This window comes from Sabethes cyaneus, chromosome 1, assembly GCF_943734655.1.
Source record: "Sabethes cyaneus chromosome 1, idSabCyanKW18_F2, whole genome shotgun sequence".
Taxonomy (NCBI): Eukaryota; Metazoa; Arthropoda; class Insecta; order Diptera; family Culicidae; genus Sabethes; species Sabethes cyaneus.
The window spans coordinates 65,854,788-65,874,125 of NC_071353.1; the positions used below are offsets into that span (position 1 = coordinate 65,854,788).

Below are 19,338 nucleotides of genomic sequence, written 5' to 3' on the forward strand. Positions count from 1 at the left end.
ATTTCCAAATGGAATCACTACCAGAATGTACTTCTGGTACTTCATTCAACCATTCATCATCAAAATACTTAAGAGGATGATGTTCTATCCGAAACCCTATTCGATTTGATAAAAATTTTGTTTAAAGTCCGGGTTCCGAAACGGTTGAAAATCGGAACGAACTCTTTTAGTCCGACTTTATTCCGGTCCGATTTGGCTCTATTCCGGTTCCAGAATCGAACAGAACCGGAACAGAGCCAAAACGGACCGTTCCGTTCCGGAACCCGGACTTCAATTTTCATAAAGCATATGTTAGAAACCTGAGTCATTTTGCTCATTTTCGAGATTAAATTTCGATCCGTGTAATCCTACTCCAAAAAAACGTATGCGACGCAATTGTGATTGCGTGTAAATAGAGGTGTCTATCGCATACGGAGCTCATTCTTGCGGATACTTTCGAACCGAACGGATTGGAAATCAACCCACCAAGGAAGGAAACTAAGAACGGCAAAATGGATGGAGCCAGGACCAAGGTCAAGAGGAAGGCCAAATGCCAGGAAGAAGACCTGGATCCCTCGCCAGAAGACGGACAGACGGCAGGCAACCCTCCTGTGCTGCGTAGAAAAAAGACGATGCGGCCGGCATTCTACGACCACCACGCACGGGTGGTGCTGATGGAGCGTAAACCAACACGCTGCGGCAAATCGGCTGTCGAGCACCACAGAGTTTTCCACATGTATCCAGCAGACATATCGACCAATATGATGTTGAATCCCCTGCAGGCTTTTCTGACTTAGGCAACAGCACTAGCTTCTGATTCTTCCACCTATTCGAGAAGCAACCATCCTCCAGGCGTTTCTGCAGCACTATCTTGAACATATTCCGGTAGGCTAGTAGTGCTGCTATCAGGGCCACATTAGGGTGTTCATTCAGACCTGGTGCTCTCTTCATCTTAAAGCGTCTAGCTTCTACCACTAGCTCATCATCGAAGACTTTTAGACCTTCAGCATCGTCTGGCTCTTCTGAACCATACGGCGTAGGAAGCCACATCGTAGCGTTACCCTTCAGCTCTTCCGAGCACAGCTCCTTAGTTATCACAGGACGGTACGCGGTACGCGTCACCTCATGTGTTGGCACTAGCTTTTTGGTGCAGCTCCTTGTAATTTAGCCAAAGTCTCCCACAGGCTCTCCAACAGGTGTCCTCTGGAGTTAGTACATCTGTTATTCCTCTCGATAGCCCAAGCATTGAATTCTTTTTCTGCTGATGATGACCTTCTCGGTAAGCGCATCTAGAATTTGATGGAACTGATGGTCCATCTTTGTGGTGCATTGCAGCTGCAGATCCCGTTAATCAGAGGTGGCATAAACCGCAGCGTAGATCAAAAGACACACATTCTTAAACAACACAACACTCGCCATGCAGTGTGCGTTCACCCACAAATTCCCTTCAGTGTCTCTTTTGCTAAACACGCTCTTTCGTGTTTTACGCGCTCCAAGAAAAGGCAGTCGCAAACGCAGAGTGATAAATTTGCTGCATGCTTTACCACACCAAGAGCCGCACTCTGCGCGGCTGGATTGTACACCCTGCGCTGGATCAGTTAAAGTGGTGTGATTGAAAAAAAAAACATTTTTACTGTTGCGTCGCCTGATCCGTACTAACTTAACATAGACCATATTAGTTGTTCAGTGCAGCGTGTATTTTCACTTTTAAAAGGGCAGAAAATTTGTAAATACAAAACAATTTTTTTGCGTTAATTCCGCACGGAGTGTGGCAAAGGGCAGCACCAAGTGCTGTTTGGATCACTGGGCGATTTTCGCCGAGTGCTGTCATTCGCTCCCACTCCGCTTTCGCTCGTACGCTGTGTGCATATTAGCTGTAGAGGTGTGTTGCCGAATCGCTCTGTGCGACAAGGCATAATATTGGAGCATTGGGCGCATAGTGTGAGCGAATGACAGCCCTGCCGTTAATGTTACCAATCACGAAACCTTCATATGAACTCGAAACCACTTGCTGAATGAAAAACTTACTCATTACATGTACTGCAGTCATCGCTGCTCTGTCGGCTCTCGGCTGCCCAGTTACCGTTGCTAGGTGGGCCCGCCTTCGCCTTCTTATACGCTGGGCATTGAAAGCCCCCCTTCGTGTGATCAATGCTTTTTTCATTTTTGCAGAGCATGCACATCGGCAGCTTTGTGCAGTCGTTTGCAAAACGGCCGTTCCCGCCGCATTTCCGACACGATCTCTATCTATCCGGACCTTGACAGTTTCACGTCTGGAAGCATCACTCCATTTCCTTAGCTTTTAGTGGGGGGTTGACAAACCCCTGAACTGTTGTCGCTGCTGCCACCATGTATGTATGTATGTGTGTATGTGTATATGTATGTGTGTATGTGTATATGTATGTGTGTATGTGTATATGTATGTGTGAATGTATGATGTATGTGTGTATATACCGTAGACTAATTTTGGAAAAACAAAGTATCTAAAGTTGCTTATTTACACGCACAATGTTTCGTTGAATTCTGACAAGGCGCTGCCAAGCCTGTAGACAAGCTGACGTGAAATTCAACCGTTTTTTTTATTTTTATTAATTTTTTATTTCTTTATCATTCGAGAATTTTCTCAACCTGTATTAATATTTTTTTTCACAAATTTTTAGGACTTTCACGGAAATGACCACAGTTTTTTTTATTTTTCTGAATCAAATCTCGCGTATTATTTCAAAAGGACCTAAGTAACATTAAGAGACTCTTTTTGGTCTTTCTCTCTCTTCCGATTATTACGGCGACATAAATGCATTTTATGAAAAGTTTTCTTGGCGATTAGCTAGCTAGTAAAACCAGCTGCTGATTTATGCAAGGATGTTTTAACGGACATTCACATCGCCGTGGCAACCGAAAGAAAAGAGGTACAAAGAGAATCTCTGATTGTTACTTAGGTCCTTTTGAAAAGTTACGCGAGAAATGTTTTGCATTTTTTTCTATTAAGCATTTTGCATCCCAACTTAATTTACTCATTAATTACAGCCAGTGTAAGAAGATTTATCTATTTTGGACAGGTGTAAAGCATATTCTATTTGGGATATTTCCATTCAGTGGATTTTGATTTTGCCATAAACGTTCAAAATAAAGTACGCGTAATGTCTGTCCAAAATAGATAAATCACCATATGCAACAGTAGCGAATTCAATCGATGGAAAATATACAGTAATTGGAAATTGCCTAAATGCAGGATTATTTTCAGACAGTAACGTCCATCAAGTCGTCTCACATTACATAAGGGTAGACACTGTGATGCATTTTGACGTTTGCGACTTCACGCGTGCGCATTCAACAACCCAGGACACTCACCCAGTTTCTCTTTCGTTAGCACAGCAATATTGCCGTATTGCACTGGCACAAACACTCTAAAACAAATCAATGCACGAAGCATCATATGTGGAAAACAACTGACAGTTAATGCTGTACTCACACTAGCATAAACTATGCTGTACTTCAACATTGTTAAGTTGAGCAGTAGCTTGAGCCGTGTTTGTTGTCGATTTCTCATGCTCATTCGTTTACTGGCTGTCAGCACGATCGGTCGTTGTTTCCGCGTCGCTTCGTGTTAACGTGAGTTTTAGGAGTGGTTTGCGGTGTATGCTCATGTGTGTAAGGAGGAAGAGCACGGTGTAATCCTCATCATTCTAGCAAGGCACTCGATTGACATGCCTGTTGTGTGTGTATTGGTATATCTGCAAAAGGGAAAATGTTTATTGAGCAAATCTCAACTCAAATGATATCAAATTTTTAGGAAGAATATAGCGAATTCGCTGAATGCTGTAAAATCTGTGCAATAATCCAGCGGTGCAGTGTAAGACCGTTAATGTTAATGTATTGAGCTTCTGTCGAAATAATACAGAACACTGTGAAGAATAAATTGTGTAGTTTGCATTAGTCCTCTGTTTTAATATAAAAGATCTGTATTGTGCATTTATCAGCCGAAATAATTACTGGAAAGCAGTGTTACTAGTGTTAAAAGCGTAAAACGTCCTTTCCTTATAAATTTCTTCTACATCAGGTCACCTAGATATTGCTAGTAAGCAGAATCTAACATCAAGTGGCGAGAACCAGCTAAACATTGAAACACAAGTAATTATATTGTTCAAACATATGTATAGTTCATTGCGTTGTAAGGCGTTTTTTCTCTCGGATAATTCATTTCTACGTCTTCCTTCCACTTACTGCACCCGATTATAAATTACTCAATGTGTATGTGATAGGTGCTATGAAACTCTCCGCATGCTACCTATTCAACCAATCCCCTTTGGTAATCCAACAGTTTTAGTTTTGTAAAACGCAAGTAAAACAAAACTGAGTATAAAACATGTTAACGCGAATAGTGTTTTTTTCTGAGCTCGAGGCAAATCGACAGAAGCTCCTCAAGATTTAACACCGTTCCGAGACGCAAGACTTAACATACGATTAACCACCAATTGTTAATACAAAAACAGGAATACTATACTACGCTCTATCGCTTGCTTTTCAATTTACGTGAACAACATTTGCTTGCATTGTTGTAAGACATTATTTTCAATTGTAAATGTAACAATCAAGACAAGCAATATTCTCTATTTTAGCTTTTTGGTTAGTGAAGTCTCGAATGTAAAGGTCAAGATGATAATAGTACAGAGATTCTAACGTTTGCAAGATGTTAGCATAAATAATTTTACGAGATTTTTGATATATAGACATACATACATGTGTATGTATAAAAGGGTTATAAATCCTGTGACTACCATGTCAGTGCTGTGAAGTTCAAATAAGGAATTAAACAATTCAACAATGTAGTCCTAGTTTTTTACAAATCGAAACTGGCATGTATGGTATTTCGAATTAACCGTTTTGTTACCTCGCGAACAGTTTCTGGAATCTACGGGAAAATCGAACTGTCTGATGCCAGCAAAGACTAGACATGCGACATATCAAAATTTATCACTTTCAAGCTCTAAACTCACCCGAATGACAATGTTAAGCCAATAGTCGTAGAATAAGTTTTTGAAGCTTCAGAAAATGTGACCAATCGCAGATTGCAACATAATGATCGTAATGGAATAAAAGCATTTTTTGTTGGAATTCGATCTCTTAGGGTCTGATGCCGCGACACCAGGTCATCGTTGACATTCTACTCGACTGATTTGGATAAAAAGGAAACGTCTACCCAAACATTAACCTTTGTTAGAGAATACTCTATTATTTTTTTGCTTGTTTTGCAGTTGAAAAAACTTATAAGAGCGCTGTTATCCGTGTATAGACAACGCATTGTAAAGTTTATAAATGTACGTCAATATGTCAAATTTTATTAACTGTTACACTTTCATCGTACAACAAACATAAATAGATACCGATAAAAAAAGAAGAAGAAAACAAAAGTTATTTATATCCTTTAAATCTACTACTATGGACTACATAGTAGTAGAAATAAAGGATATAAATAACTTTTGGTTTTTCTTCTTTTTTATCGTTTCAGGTATTCTACTAAGATGCTCAAATCAACATTAGTTAATTTAAATAGATGCCGCCTAGTTGTGCATTGAATCGATCCCATTAAATATGACAACGTTTCACGGTTAGCGAACAGAGAGTTACACTTACCTGATTTTTATAATAGGATAATTTGTTGCTTGCGGCGAAATTTATCAACAGAACTTTTTTATGCTCCTATCTTTTCTGAAAACGTGATACGTGGTAAATTTCTTTCGACGCATGAATTCATAAGTAGGTATGTAGCGCATGCTTAAAAGCTGGAAAACCATGCACCGGCAACCGCCCGCTGAGTCATGGGAATAAAGACAGTTAAATGCGCCAACATTAATGAGCATGTATGTAGCATCAGATTTTGAAGTTTCTTCACACGCTTTTGATACCAATACAAACCCAACTAGCAATCATGGCTTTATTATTACAATCTTATTATGACTTTCATGACCAAAATTTGTCATAAAAATCGCGATAAGAGCGCAATAAATCTTACTTTGTTACTTGGAAAACATCAACGGTATTATGAAGGAGGTTGAGAATAAACCCATACGGAAGTCACTGATATCGCACAACCTAATCCTTGGTCAGAACACACGATCATAAAAGATAGTCACCCTCATTCGATATTCCGACGAATCTTAATTTCAATCGCTTTATTTAGAATGAGTTGTTTCGCCCGTTTTGCTGACAAAATGGAAAACACCATCCAACATTCATTCGTCAAATCAATCCGTCAAATTACAGAATGAAGCACAGTAGGTCGAAAATATTCACACAAAATAGAAACCGTCGAAATTTAGAAAGAATACTGTTTTATGTTAAAGCTCTTAAATCGGTGTTAAGATAGAATGGGCCAACCAGATATTGTTTAACCCCATATAGCCCTAGCTGTGCTGGCGGCCGGCCAAATGGAAAAAAAAAAAATATTGTTTAACAAAGTAAACTTGTTTGAAATAGGTATGGTAAATAGTTAAGTTGACCTTCTGATATTCAGAGCTTTTCAGAACAACACTCTTGCTAGCTAATCTTAAACGTCTGGTTTTCAATGAAGACCCTAATAGGGTAACTAGCCTATTTTGTACCCCAATCAGCAGCTGGGATACTTCCGTTTAATTTTGCTGTAAGTTTGCAATTTATGTTTAGCTGCTTTAGATAAGGTCCAAAGTATGTTGGTTACCCTATGTAGTTTTTATCAAAATCTACAACGTGAAAAGAACACTTCACACTGATAACAATCGCATGTGCAATTGTCTATGGATGAAACCTGGCAGAATCTTTGAAGAATGCATTTGTTAGAAGCGATATCGTTTTACAGGGATACCTCGATATAAGACATCCTCGTTATAAAACAACCTCGATATAAGACAATTCGATATAAGACAATTTTTACCTCGATATAAGACAAATTCTTTTGATATAGTTGGTAACGACACCTGAGCCAGTTTTCCAATCCAAAAGCGGCGCCATAAAGATGTTCATTATTTCTAAATAATGTTAAAAATTGTAAAAAACTAATAGCTCAAACAATAATAAATAGTTCAAAAAACGTAAACACACAACACCGAGCAAAATTGGCGAGTGCTAATGCAAAAATGCTTGAAAAAATCATGTTTCGATATAAGACAACTTTTTGAAATTATAAATTGTCTTATATCGAGGTATCCCTGTATTCATGTCATAATAAATAAATAAATAAATAAATAAAATTATTAGATTAACGAACGAAGCCTGTAATATGAAATGCGCCAACTGACACTGTGAAATGACACGTTTTATCGTAGTGAAATAGGGTAAAATGGCCAACTCCTAAATTCACTCACCAGTGGTCATACATCTTAACATCTTAACAACTTTTTTTACGATGTTCGAATTAACGCGGTTATTGACGATTTTTGAATTAAGGCGTTTTTTTACATCATTTTTCGAATAAACGCGGTTTTCCAGCGATTTTTTTAAATTCGGCTGGTTTTTTTCGACGATTTTTAGATTTTAAATAGCTTTTTCAGTCATTTTAGAATTAACGCGTTTTTTTACAACGATTTTTGAATTAACATGGTTTTTTACAAAAAATTTCGAATTATCGCGTATTTTTACAAAACGACTTAACGCGGTTTTGAACGGTTTTGTTTTAGGTATCCCCCCTGTAAAAAAATATTTGAGTGTAAACTAAAATATCACGAAATTATGATGTGATCCACAATCTTTTTTACTACCAATTTCACTGGCGAAAAAAATGATACAAACTCGATGCTGTTTTAATAGTGGTGTCCATCGTGATATGCGAAAGCTCAAAGTTTCTAATATTCATAAAAGAATCCGTATATTTCTTAAACTTTGTTGAAATTCAGAGGAAAACATTTTCCGTTCTCCTATTCCATTAGCGTTATGCTAGGTGATTTTATCTGCAGAAATTTCTGATTTTGACGTAGGACTACGTTTTTGTTTACTATACTGGGACTGGGTGGCACTTTGTGAAAACGAAAATAGAAGTGTAACTACTAAACTACTGAACGAATCTGAATAGCTTATATGTCGTTGGATAGATAAAATGATCAGCAATTCTATAGGAGGGTGAGAGAGCAATTTTAAGGGGGACGTAAGAGGGGGGGGGGGGTTCCTATACAAATGAAATACAAATTTCCTCATGACTCGAGAACTAATCAAGCAAAAGGAACCAAAATTGGCACGTGGGGGTTTTTGGAGGTAAGATGTTTTTCTATAGTGCATTAAGACCCCTTCTTCTTCTAAGAGGGGGAGCTCCCATACAAATGAAATACAAATTTCCTCATAACTCTAGAACTAATCAATCAAATGGCACCAAATTTGGCATGTGGGGGTTTTTGGAGGCATGAATTTATTTTGAATTTATTTATTTTATGATGGTTTGAGACCCCTCATTCATTACCATTTCAACCTTTATGATGCACACAAGTGATTTTTAAAAGAAATTTCTATGTCTCAAAGGTTGCAGACGTTGTACTTATGAACCCCCGTCCACCTATTTTCAAAGCCTACACTGCATTAAATGAAGAATTGAATCTGAATATTTCGCTCTTCTCTTTCAAACATTTAAACAATGGCACTCACAGATTCTTATAAACATACATATGCCAGAAATGCAGTTTACATTAGTCTTTGGTCTGATGATCTGATATAGTCCTACGTCACCCTTTCGTACAACAATTAGGGCTGTATACCTTGTAATTTTTTTATTCAAAAATATCTCCATTTTAGCACATAGAAATTAATGCTTGGCTCATGAAATCGAAGCCATAGCTTCGGACGAAAGTTTGCTTTGTTGCAAGCTTTTGTTTTATTATCCTCAGTCTTTCATTGCCGTAGGCTGCCACAATCTTTAATCGCACAACGAATCTTTCTACAGAACTAGCAGCAGTCGCAGAAATTCGGAACCCTCTTTAAATACTTAGATAAGAGTTGCATTTGCCATGCTTGTGGACTAATCCAAAACGCATAGTGATCCACGCCAAAATATTCCGGCTAGCAAAAAACTTTTGCGGAAATTATGATATGCAGATAAAATAACAGATGCACATTCTTGTCCTAAAGCTTTGAATTTTCAGACGTTATTTGTTGCAATGTGTTATAGTTAAGCTAAATTCAATAAGTATGACTGTTTATAAATATTTAATATTTCTTACTTTTCAACTTATTGCCAGTTTTACTTTGCTAAGAACTATCTGCTATGCTTTATGCCCGCAAAGAACAAAAAAAATCTGACTGTGAATCGACTAAAAACGAATCTTTCATCCGAATCATTTGACATTGAATTTGCTCACGTTTGCGTTTCTTAGCGGATATGACGCACGACATGTGTATAGCACACAATCGTCCCGGCATAAAGTGCTGTTTGAGACATATCGAGAGGACAGTTGTTAATCCTAGTCAAACTGCCAATTCTGACCACTTTTATTCCCTGACGAAGGTACAGAAAACAACAGAAACAAACGAAATTGGTTTTGCCAATGGAGGTGCAAATATTTCTATCTCCCAAAGGTGGTATCAAGTGTCCTAGATGGTAGCAGCAGGCCTCAACTTGGTTGCGTCATTCTCTACAATGTCAATTGTCGATTGTGTGCTATCATTTTGTTTGTTCTATTTTATCCTTGAACGGTTTTCGGATATCCGCGCGATGCACATGACCAAACGAAAATGTTGGCAATTGTCCTTCTGGGAGATAGCAAACTTGTAGACGAATGTGTACATTGGCTGTAAATATACATTTGTACCATTGCCCTTATTTTCATGAGCCGATTCTGTTGAGTGTTTTAAAGCTGGTGCTAAATTGCAATGACCACACAAAGATTTATGGTTTAACATAGATGTTCTCTCTCGTATTACTTTAGGCGCTTTACAGAAGGAGCGACAAGCGACCTAACCGTACATAGCAGCGTTGCCAACCGATTTGTACGAAAATCTGGCAAAAGAGAATAAAAATGACAGAAAAAATCTGGCTCTCGTCTGGTCTGATAGAAAGACAATTTCTGAGGAAACACCACGGGAATGACACTTCCAATACCAACCTGTACAAAAAAACGTAGCCAACATAGAGCGGGCCCAATCTGACAGCTTCATAGATGGGCTCAAGCTGACAACCGAGTCGGATGTGTAAATTGTTAAATTTTGTTAGTTTTAGTTTGATTTTAGCCAAGGTTTTAGCATCACATAGCTAATGCCAGGCAGGAAATTGATGCGAAATACATGAAACTGTAAAAATGGTTAGTTAAATTCGTTTTGTGAAATCGCTTTGCGTTTGCCGCCTTTTTCATGTGAGCAACGAAAATGCGACGTCATATCAGCCCCCTGGGAAACACCTTTTTTGTCTGACAGAGCATTAAAAAGTCTAGAAGATCTGGGAATAAATCTGGAAGGTTAGTAACGCTGGTATATAGAGCTTGCTAATTTGCGGTTGTGCTAGTAGTTTGTTTTCCCCCAGTTAGAAAAACCTTATAACAGCGTCTTGGAAAAACCAACAGCAGCAGCAACAAATTACGTGTACTTATACGCGGCAAAGTGTGCGTACGGAAATTGTCAGCAATCTCTATAGGTAGAGTGACTATATATAGAGTGGCGAAAATGTCAAAATTGGAATGATAATTATCTGTCAGTGTCATTCCTATCGAGAAGACGGCCAATCAAACGCGTATGCAGGAAAGAGAAAGAAAATAAGCATTGCTAGAGCATTGCATACTTTTGGGATGACATGTCGCCACTCTGTATACAATCACTCTATCTATAGGCAATAGAACATATCTCGACTAATATTTAAAAATGGTTAATCAGTCAAAGGTAAGTAAATCAAGTAAGAGTTCGTTTTTCTATCCTGCTCCAGCAAAAAAAACTCACGTAGTTGGGTTACATTTGATTATTAGGCCTTTTCCAAATATTAGTCGAGATATTATCATACTTCCGCCCATGTTTACATTTTCAACAGGTTTTTAGACGTAGGACTACGTTTTAGTGGGAGGTAATGAATACAGGAGGCCATTCCAAAAAAATCAAAAAATGCGACCATCACGAATAACTGATACGTTTTGAATGCTATAGTAATTTAGCCGTTTCCAGTTTTAAATATTTTTGCGACAATTGACCGGAAAATCTTCAACACATCGACTTCAAAAAGGGAAGCCGTTGATTTTTGGTTTATATCAAACGTAGCGTGTGGGTTTAACATGTAAGCCATAATGGGTCTCCGAATTAGGGTTATTACAGCATTTTTAAGTGTTCGTTGCTTTAAATTCAGGAATAACAACGTTACTGTGATGCACGCACACGGTGGTAAATAACTTTGCAGAACACCGTGAGCAATATGTGGTAGTAAGTTGTTCAATGGTATCGCTAAACCAGCAAATGAGATTTTTTGCGGTAAGGGACGGACCAGCTGCAGGCTGATAGCCTTTGAAAAAATTTTTTCTTGCGAGTATTCATAATGAAGTAGTTTCACATTTTCTTTGTACCTCCTTCGTTGATACTAAATTAGCACCACGAACAATGTGTTGGTGTGCTTGTCCAATGAAATCGCTGAACTAATGCTCTCGACTTGTTAAACGGTTTACTCATCAGCTTCGTAGCTAAATCAAATGGAATCGAAGCATCTAATGAGAAATTCCATGTTGCGTTTGCGACAATGAAATAACGCGCATTCTAATAAGAAAATAGAATAGATAAGAAAATAAATAATAAATAAGAAAGTAGAATAAGAAAGTGGTTTTCGAGAACGAAAATCGACTACAGATCAAATGTTCACCTTGCGTCAAATCCTTGACAAATTTCGGAAATACAACTTGCGGACTCACCTCGGACGGACATCTGTTTGTATATTTTAAGGCAGCGTACGATTCAGTGAAAAGAAATGAATAATGACAGATAATGCTCGAACACGGCTTTCCTACCAAGCTAATAAAACTGTGCCGTACAACGCTAGATAAATCAAAATCAAGCGTCAGAATAACAGGTGAAATATCAGATCAGATCGTGACGTTATACGGATTACACGAAACAAGGCGATGCACTCTCTAACCTACTGTTCAATATAGCACTTGAAGGGGCGATACGAAGAGCAGGCGTGCAAAGGAATGGAACCATCATCACTAAATCGCACATGCTCCCAAGAAATATTTATACACAGGTACTATAAACAGCCATATTGAATTTTGTGCATCACGTATGAAAGTTCAAAAAGCCATACGTTTGCACTGTGAATTTGTTATTTTTGCTATTTTTTCATTGTTTACGGATATTTGTGTTTCCGATATATTTTTACGTGAATCTCTGTTCAATTTTTGGCAACATCTCACCAGCGTACAGCTTAATAAGGGCAACTATTATTTATTTAAAAATGATTTTGATTTTCGGTTTCATGTCTTATCTGCAGAATGGTACGTTGCGCGATTGAAGATTGTGCAAATTTATAACAAGGAAAGGCAGAAATTACACAACTAATACAGCACTCGTGCGCTAATTGCACGTCCTCTAACTGCACCGTCTTTTAATTGCACGTTGGCTAGTTGCACGATCGTGCAACTAAATAACAGTTATCTGTCAAACTACACGTGGTTTTCCAGGTGGTTGCTATGAACAAAAATGCAGCGTTGCCGAATGCAAACTCTCTATCTCTGCATTACGTAGATACATTACAAACAAATTCATGCAAATTTGACTAAACTTTGACTAATTGAACACATATTCATGAAGCTTTTAGTTCGTTTGTAAAAATTTAGATGTTCTTCCCAAAATTTAGCGTACGTGTTGTAGCATTACACCTAGTTAAGTAAATTTAGATCGAGCAGCCCCTCGTTTCGATGGTCTGCTCAGAATTAGGCTAGTTGAGTCGAAGAGAGAAAGAGTACCACCCTTGGTACGTTCAGTAGATATGAGAGCTTGAGTGCCATTGAGTTGTTCGCCCACTGGAACTCGAGATAGGTTGGAAAGTTATGTGGGAGCGGGTGGTTGCGACGAGTACGCACCTCCCCAAGATGATTTAACCCTTGTTCGGCTATTTGCCCAAAGAAAGAAGGAGGACTCGGGTTCGTTTCTGGCGTAAAGAGAATCGGTTCGGTTGGATCCGAAACTTCGGATGCAAGAAACCAATACTTTAGAATGCTTCGCGGTGTCTCCGTCGTTAACAAATAACTTCGGAAAAACGGACTTTCGTAAATGATTACGTAGTTCCGGTTAAGATGTATTTTTACGATGCCTCGCTGATCTGAGGGACAGCAAACTGTTACTCTGCCACTTTGTTCTAGACCGTGGAAGAGTTCGGCAGTGGTTTAAAGTTTCTTGCTTCGCGCCGCGTAGTGATCTAAAGGTATCACGTGTAAGGGCAAGATAGTTTAATTAGTAATACTTAATGTAGTTTTTCTTATAGATAGGTTAGCTCGTTCGATGTTGGGGCAAGTTAGTGGATTCAGACAAGATTGAATCGGCAATCCGATTTCCTGAAGAAGGTAGTATTTGAGTAGGAAGAGTGCAAGTGCGTGAGGTTAATTCCGACATTACGATGTCGACCGTATCTTTTGTGCAGGTAGAAAGTTCTGCAGACGCCATCGATCCGAGCTACATCGACCGTTCCCGTTCAGCTGTAAGCCACGTCGTTATACCACGCCGTCTAGTGACAAGACTGCCTGGTCATCCGTCATCCACGACCAGAAGAACGCCGTCCGCCAAAAAACCACACGCGTTACCTGGAAGCCGCGCTCGGGTCAGCACGTTCCCGGCTTCGCGGGACACCGAGCATACCACGCGGATCGCAGCATTCACAGGAGGTATCACGTAAAACCATGGTAGTGAGACGATTTAATTCTTTTGTCATGCGCATGAACAAAATTTCCCCCTCCGCATATATTCGCCCGGCGTCGCTAAGAGCGGCCGGTTCAGTGCACTGAATGTCTCGGAAAATTCCCTGCTAAAACTCATAAATTGAGTGATGAGTGTTCGAGACCACCACCCCCTGTGATAAACGTTTTTTTGAGACCAAAATCCTAGGTCAGCGATGCTATCGCTGAGTAACGCTGAGAGTGATAACCGTTGCCTCACGCACTCAAATCCCCCACGAAACGAGCTGTAACTGCAGATAGGCCCTAAACAAACGCTTAGCACAGATAAGCGGATAGCCGCGAGAGCTAAGGCACCAGTCTAATGTGAATTGCATAATTTCGCTAGGGTTAGTCGATAGGCCTGGGTTCGAGACCCGTGAAAACCGTTACTGTATGAATTTTTTTCCTTTTTCTGCAATGAATAAATTATGTACGTACAAACAGATTACAATTAAAAATCTATTAGGAAGCTATTTTTGAGTTATTATTTCGTTAAATGATTTTGCCCTTCGGTTACCGTTTTAAGAGTATCTTTTTCGATTGTGATATTTTGGGTTGGGCTGACTCAGAGTTTTCAGCCTGCACTGTTGGTCTCTAAAGCGTTCGATGAGGAAGTGGGTAGGGAACAGACCCTGTGATGATAACCGGCAAGTAAGGTTTACTTAGCCAACCCGAGATTTTTTTTGAGTAATGGTCGGCTGACGCCGCCGAGTTTTTTTAGAGTCTTTGGTGGATTGCTGAGGTAGTTTCCGGTACAGTTGAACCGTCTTCGAACCGAAAGTCAGAAACAAACTGAACCCGCCCGTAGGAGTGGTCTCATTTAGCTGGGCAAACCCAACAAGGTGGATGGTCTCTTTCGGGAGTGGCGCTTAAGCCATCCGCTCACTTTTGCATGACGTTCCGGTTCCAACTGCCCCGGGTTACAGTGTGAATGCATGTGAAGAGTTCTTTACAGTGATAACGCATCACGTTTTACAATAAATATTGGCAACTATCGTGCAATTAAAAAACGAAATTCGCTAATCGCATCGCCTCATTCGTGCAATTAGCGAACGAGTGCTGTACTACTAATTTATCTGGAAAGGTTTATGAATAGAGCGTCAAATACGGACATGAAAAATTGTTCACTTGTTTCAGACATTTTGCTCCGTCGAGTTTAACACATATTTAGAAGGTATTTCTGCGGCGTAAATTAGTTTCCAACGGTAAATAATAATTCTTGCTATTCGTTCTATGAACACTACATTTTGTTTTCTTTTAGCAATTCCTACCATCAAAACTGCAAACCCGTGATAAGCGGTTCAAGCGATACCAACTGAAAAACTATCGCAAAAGTTCGTGAAATATAATGTTTTAATGCAAAATCTTCTAATATTGGGGAATAAATCGTCGGAATTGTTGCTACCGCCCTGCCAACAAATGTCCTTGCAGGTTGATAAGCGTAAAACCAATTTAAGCAACAGGGATATGCGTGATTTTTTGTATAAAAACCACTGGTTTTTCATGTTGATACATTCGCTATAACATAAAGATTCAAAATATAGGAGATCGAAAAAAAAATTCTTTGATTTTAGGCAAAATTTAAAAAAAGTGCAAATCTCCATATAAGTATCAGGAAACTTGAACTTTCATACGTCACGATGGACACCAATACTAATCCAGGGTTGAGTCGATAGTACCTTTCTGATCAATATTTCTTGACATGCTCCTAGGCTTTACGGATGACATCGACATTGTTGGTGTTAATCGTAGAACTATTGTAGAGGCATTTGTCCCTTTCAAAAGAGAATCTGCGAGATGATAAACTACTGATGATAAACACTGCCAAAACGAAGTACAGAGATACCTCGAAATAAGACAATTTGTAATTTCAAAAAGTTGTCTTATATTGAAACATCATTTTTTCAAAAAAAAAAATGCCTTAGCGGTCGCCAATTTTGCTCTGTGTTGTGTGTTTACGTTTTTTGAACTATTTTTTATTGTTTGAACTATTGTTTTTTTTTACAATTTTTAGGGTTATTTTGAAATATTGGACATCTTCATGGCGCTGATTTTGGAATGGAAAATTGGCTCTGGTATCGTTACCAGCTACGTCAAAGGGATTTGTTCGATATAAGACAAAAATTGTCTTATATTGAGGTTGTTTTATAACGAGATTGTTTTATATCGAGGTACCCCTGTACATGGTTGCTGGCAGAGAGCATGAAAGTCTGAATGAGGTTGGATTTGGATCTGAGGTGGAAATAGATGGGCAACGGTCGACGAACTCACACATCTGGGAACTCTGGTAACATGCGACAATGATGTCACTCGAGGTGTGAAGCGACGGTAAAGGTTTTCTACGCACTCCGTAGCCAGCTAAAGTCACGAAGTTTGCGGACGCGTATAAAATTACCTATGTACAAAACATTAGTATTACCGGTGGACCTCTACGGCCATGAGTCATGGACGTTGAGAGAAGCAGATCGGCGTGTTCTTGGTGTATTTGAACGAAAAGTTTTGCTGTCAATACTTGGCGGCATGATGGAAAACGGTGAATGGCCTAGATGCATGAACCACGAGTTTTACGAGTTGTACGAGGTGTATAAATATCATGACATTGTGAAGCTAATCAGACGCCGGCGGTTACAGTAGGCTAGACATGTAACCCGAACGCCAAAAGAAAGGTCAGCGAAAATAGTGTTCAGCAGAGAATCTGGGCGTGGTCGTTGGCTTCGAGGTCGACCACGCACTCGTTGGGTGTGTGCGATCGAGGAAGATGCACGCGCAGCAGGAGTGCAGGGTGATTTATGTCCCTAAAGCTGGCAGTACAAAGTTAGCAGAACATTAGTAGCAACATTCAGTTAATTGATGCTCAATTAATGCTAATTAATGCTCCTAACGACGAATTTAATGCTCCATTGTTTCATAGGAAAAAACAATGCACTGCTAGCTTTAGATAAAGTTAGCAGGACAAAGTTCGGAAATTGCACTTCCGGTGCAGATAGAGCTACCCAAGTACGACCATCATTTAATGCTCATTTAATGCTCCAGGAAAAACATAACTTCGATAACTTTGGACGTCATTTTCCATGAAAAATTGAACGAAAAACAAAATGTACTGCTAGCTTTAGATAAAGTTAGCAGGACAAAGTTCGGAAATGGCACTTCCGGTGCAGACAGAGCTACCCAAGTACGACCATCATTTAATGCTCATTTAATGCTCCAGGAAAAACATAACTTCGATAACTTTGGACGTCATTTTCCATGAAAAATTGAGCGAAAAAGAAAATGTACTGCTAGCTTTAGATAAAGTTAGCAGGACAAAGTTCGGAAATGGCACTTCCGGTGCAGATAGAGCTACCCAAGTACGACCATCATTTAATGCTCATTTAATGCTCCAGGAAAAACATAACTTCGATAACTTTGGACGTCATTTTCCATGAAAAATTGAACGAAAAACAAAATGTACTGCTAGCTTTAGATAAAGTTAGCAGGACAAAGTTCGGAAATGGCACTTCCGGTGCAGACAGAGCTACCCAAGTACGACCATCATTTAATGCTCATTTAATGCTCCAGGAAAAACATAACTTCGATAACTTTGGACGTCATTTTCTATGAAAAATTGAGCAAAAAAGAAAGTGCACTGCTAGCTTTAGATAAAGTTAGCAGGACAAAGTTCGGAAATGGCACTTCCGGTGCAGATAGAGCTACCCAAGTACGACCATCATTTAATGCTCATTTAATGCTCCAGGAAAAACATAACTTCGATAACTTTGGACGTCATTTTCCATGAAAAATTGAACGAAAAACAAAATGTACTGCTAGCTTTAGATAAAGTTAGCAGGACAAAGTTCGGAAATGGCACTTCCGGTGCAGACAGAGCTACCCAAGTACGACCATCATTTGATGCTCATTTAATGCTCCAGGAAAAACATAACTTTGGTAACTTTGGACGTCATTTTCCATGAAAAATTGAGCATAAAAGAAAATGCACTGCTAGCTTTAGATAAAGTTAGCAGGACAAAGTTCGGAAATGGCACTTCCGGTGCAGATAGAGCTACCCAAGTACGACCATCATTTAATGCTCATTTAATGCTCCAGGAAAAACATAACTTCGATAACTTTGGACGTCATTTTCCATGAAAAATTGAGCGAAAAAGAAAATGTACTGCTAGCTTTAGATAAAGTTAGCAGGACAAAGTTCGGAAATGGCACTTCCGGTGCAGATAGAGCTACCCAAGTACGACCATCATTTAATGCTCATTTAATGCTCCAGGAAAAACATAACTTTGGTAACTTTGGACGTCATTTTTCATGAAAAATTGAGCATAAAAGAAAATGCACTGCTAGCTTTAGATAAAGTTAGCAGGACAATGTTCGGAAATGGCACTTCTGGTGCAGATAGAGCTACCCAAGTACGACCATCATTTAATGCTCATTTAATGCTCCAGGAAAAACATAACTTCGATAACTTTGGACGTCATTTTCCATGAAAAATTGAGCAAAAAAGAAAATGTACTGCTAGCTTTAGATAAAGTTAGCAGGACAAAGTTGGGAAATGGCACTTCCGGTGCAGATAGAGCTACCCAAGTACGACCATCATTTAATGCTCATTTAATGCTCCAGGAAAAACATAACTTCGATAACTTTGGACGTCATTTTCCATGAAAAATTGAGCAAAAAAGAAAATGTACTGCTAGCTTTAGATAAAGTTAGCAGGACAAAGTTGGGAAATGGCACTTCCGGTGCAGATAGAGCTACCCAAGTACGACCATCATTTAATGCTCATTTAATGCTCCAGGAAAAACATAACTTTGGTAACTTTGGACGTCATTTTCCATGAAAAATTGAGCATAAAAGAAAATGCACTGCTAGCTTTAGATAAAGTTAGCAGGACAAAGTTCGGAAATGGCACTTCCGGTGCAGATAGAGCTACCCAAGTACGACCATCATTTAATGCTCATTTAATGCTCCAGGAAAAACATAACTTCGATAACTTTGGACGTCATTTTCCATGAAAAATTGAACGAAAAACAAAATGTACTGCTAGCTTTAGATAAAGTTAGCAGGACAAAGTTCGGAAATGGCACTTCCGGTGCAGACAGAGCTACCCAAGTACGACCATCATTTAATGCTCATTTAATGCTCCAGGAAAAACATAACTTCGATAACTTTGGACGTCATTTTCTATGAAAAATTGAGCAAAAAAGAAAGTGCACTGCTAGCTTTAGATAAAGTTAGCAGGACAAAGTTCGGAAATGGCACTTCCGGTGCAGATAGAGCTACCCAAGTACGACCATCATTTAATGCTCATTTAATGCTCCAGGAAAAACATAACTTCGATAACTTTGGACGTCATTTTCCATGAAAAATTGAGCGAAAAAGAAAATGTACTGCTAGCTTTAGATAAAGTTAGCAGGACAAAGTTCGGAAATGGCACTTCCGGTGCAGATAGAGCTACCCAAGTACGACCATCAATTAATGCTCCAGGAAAAACATAACTTTGGTAACTTTAGACGTCAAA

At 39.0% G+C, this 19,338-nt stretch overlaps 1 protein-coding gene across 2 annotated transcripts in view; it reads left to right on the forward strand.

Moving 5' to 3' along the window:
* Positions 1 to 3,557: 3,557 nt before the first annotated feature.
* LOC128732907 (alpha-mannosidase 2) overlaps positions 3,558 to 19,338 on the forward strand; it is a 147,908-nt gene continuing 132,127 nt past the window's right edge. For both annotated transcript variants that reach the window (XM_053826364.1, XM_053826355.1), the window contains exon 1: positions 3,558 to 4,110. The gene's annotated coding sequence lies outside the window, so the exon portion shown is untranslated. The remainder of the gene's footprint in view (positions 4,111 to 19,338) is intronic.